At 33.3% G+C, this 3,447-nt stretch overlaps 1 pseudogene; it reads right to left on the bottom strand.

Moving 5' to 3' along the window:
• Positions 1-1,230, bottom strand: part of LOC102862135 — a 52,091-nt pseudogene extending 50,861 nt beyond the window's left edge.
• Between the last annotated feature and the right edge of the window lie 2,217 nt (positions 1,231-3,447).

The raw sequence follows: 3,447 nt of genomic DNA, 5'->3' as shown, positions 1-3,447 counted from the left end.
CTTGAAAACTCAACCTCCTTTGCCATTTCTGTTATCTAAATGCTTATTGGTTTACTTGTAGTGCATACTGATTTATTAGGTATAGTGAAAGGACACAACTCTGATATATATTTTTAACAATCTTCAGTTTCTGACTGGGACAATGTTACAATGCTAATAGTTAAAAATGAAGAAGACATGAGGCATTCAGTGAAAAATATCAAAGATAATCACCTTCAGTATGGATTACAGATTAACATAAAAATATCCTCACAACTATATGAATAAATGGCATCTTGCTAAATAAGCAAGTCTAAAGTTATTAAGGATGTCATTTAGATTCACAGTCAAATTTCATGGCATATATACTTGAAATATCAAATCTACTGAAAGTCATTAAAAAATAAGGCATTACCTTGAGAACTAAGGTGTATCTGAGCCTCATCTTGGCATTTCCAATCAACTCATATATATTTGAATGTTAGAAAATCAATAAGGAAGATTGATGAAGCATTGATGTCTTTGGACTGTCTGTGATTTTGGGGAAGTTCATTAAGTAAACTATAAAATGTCAAAAGAACAAATAAATCTCTTTGGAAAAGTGAAGCCAGAATATTTCTTAGGGAAGACTGAGAAAATGTATCCATTATATTTTGAGTTATTGTTGTTATTGTTTTTGGTTTTTATTTTGTTGGATAGGTTTTTTAATTTGTTTTCTTAGAGTATTGGCAAGGTAAAAGCCATGGATTTTTAGTGTTCTATTTTGATTTTGTAATAGAAAGCAAGTAATAAGCAAAATAAAAATTCTCAAAAGGGAACTGTATGTTGTTGTTGTTAGATAAGTTAAATCAGTTCTAATTCAGTGAGAAACCAATCCTTAAGAAAAGAAAGTATAGTTGGTCACAAAAAGAAAAAGGAGAGAAAAACCCCTTAAATAGTGGATTGACACAGTGACCCCAGCAATGCTCTCAGATACAGCATCACTTAAGATAATGGTGAAATTTAGGGAAATGTTTCCTCCTTTTGCACAAGTGATTACTATGAATTGGAACCAACTTGAGAGCACCTGTCTGCAAACACATAGAGGGGGATAATTAAAATTGAATATGATGAGAAAAGTTAATAGACGTTGTCATTGATGATAGGTGCCATCGAGTTGACTATTACCCATACAAGCTTTCTGAAAAACAGAGGTCCATCCTTAAGATCTCTGACTTGTTCAATTCCATTTTTACACTCATGTGATTCCATCTCGCTGAGGGTATTTCTCTTTTTGGCCGATCCTCTACTTACCCCTCCTCACCATATGCCCAGAGTATGAGAGACAAAACATCATCATTTTTGCCTTTAAGGAACACCCTGCTTGCATTTCTTCCAAGACAGAAATATTGTTCTTTTGGTAACTGATAGTACATTCAGTGCATTTCTTCAAAATCAAAATTCGAAGACATGGATTCTTCTTTAATCTCCTATAGTAACTTCTCAACTTTCAGATGCAATATGAAATAATTGAAAATAATGTGACTTGACTCAAGGGCACCTTAGGTTTCTAGCCATATCCTTGCTCTGTAATATATTAAAGATATCTTTGATAGGAAATTTTCCCATTACAAAGTATATTTTGATTTCTTGATTGCTAATACCATGGATGTTGATACATGGTAACACAAAATAATTGACAATTTCAATCTTTTCTTCATAAATCATGATGATGCCTATTGGTCCAGCCCTGAAGAATTTTGTTGTAGCTGTTGTTTATATTGAGATGTAATCAATACTGAAGGCTATAGTCATTGATTTTCTATGTCCGTTAAGTTTTCTTCACATTCTTCAAACAAGGTTGTGTTATTGGCATAATGCAGGGAGTTGATGAATCTTCCTCCAATCTTGATACCACATTCTTCTTTATATGGTCCAGCTATTTGAATAATTTTCTCAACATAGAAATTTAATAAGTATAGAGAAAGGATACAACCCAGAAGTTTTCTTGATTTTTAAATTATGCCATGTTCCTTTGTTCTTTTCAAACAAGTGCTTCATTATATCTGTATAGGTTCTTCATGAGCAGAATTAAGTATTCTGAAATTTCCATATTCTCAAAGTTAGTCATAATTTAGTTCGAAAAACACAGTTAAATGCTTTTGCATAGTCTATAATACACAAGTAAATAATTTCCTGGTATTCTCTACTTAGAGAAAAGATCTATCCAACATCAACCATGATATCCATCCTTCTAAGGATTCTTGTGAATCTAGCTTGGATATCTGGCAGTTTTCTGTTCATGTACTGTTAAAGACTTTGTAAATAATCTTCAAAGGATTTTACTTGGATGTGGTATTAATGAGACTCATGTAATTTATATATTCTTTTAGATCATTTTTTTAAAGAATTGGAACAAATATGGATATCTTCCAGTAAATTGTCCAAGTAATTGTGTTTCAAATTTCTTAACGGATTTTTGAGCACAATCAAGGCTACATCTGTTTGTTGAAATATCTCAATTGATGTTACATCAGTGCCTAAGGCCTTAGTTTTTGCCATTATCTTCGGTTCAATTTGAACCTCTTCCTTCATTACCATTGGGTTTTGATCCTACACTAATTTCCAAAATGATCCAATGTCTGCCAATTCTTTTTGGTATAACTATCAGTAATATTTCACTTTTGAATTGTATTAATGGTACTGTTCCACAGTCACCATATGCCCTTTCTTGCTGTTGATTGCCATCGAGTTGAGCATGACTCATAGTGACCCTATGAATAAAAGACTTAAAGCCTTTCTACAATTATCATCATTTATCAAATTTCATAGAATCACTTTTTTTAAATAAAAATGTAAATGTTCATTAAAATTACCTTTTCTTAAAAAATGGAAATAAATATAGATCTCTCCAGACAGTTATCCAGGTAACAATCTTTCAAATTTGCTGGCCTACACTAAACAGCACTTCTGGAGCTGTATCAGTTTGCTGACACATCTCAATTGATATTCCACTTATTTCTGGAGCCTTCTATTTTTGTCAATGCCTTCACAGCAGCTTAATGTCTTATGAGGACAGAGTGACTCTCTTTATTCCTTTCTTCTTTTGTGCTTCCTGTACCATTTGTTGTTGTTTTTTTCTTCACAGAATCCTTCAATATTAAACACAAGACTTCGGAAATGCCCAACACAATCTCCCAGTTTAGTTTTGTGACATATTCTACAGGTTGTTTGACATTAGAATCCTTTGATCAGTGACTTTCCAGGACAATAATGGGGAATTTCCTCCCTTACAATTTACAGCCCCTACTACGCATAGGAGAAATGTGGGGTATAGATTGGTGGGAGATCTGTCAACAATCTGTGATATGCAGGTGATACAACCCTGCTTGTTGAAACTGAGGAGGACCTGAAGCGCTTGCTGCAGAGGGTCAAGGACTGCAGCCTCCAATATGGATTGAGGCTCAATATCAAGAAGACAAAGATTCT

The sequence above is a fragment of the Elephantulus edwardii genome, unplaced genomic scaffold (assembly GCF_000299155.1).
Source record: "Elephantulus edwardii isolate Elephantulus edwardi_28Jun2011 unplaced genomic scaffold, EleEdw1.0 scaffold00058, whole genome shotgun sequence".
Lineage (NCBI taxonomy): Eukaryota > Metazoa > Chordata > Mammalia > Macroscelidea > Macroscelididae > Elephantulus > Elephantulus edwardii.
The sequence above is the reverse complement of the archived record's forward strand: the minus strand, read 5'-3'. Positions and strand labels throughout refer to the sequence as shown.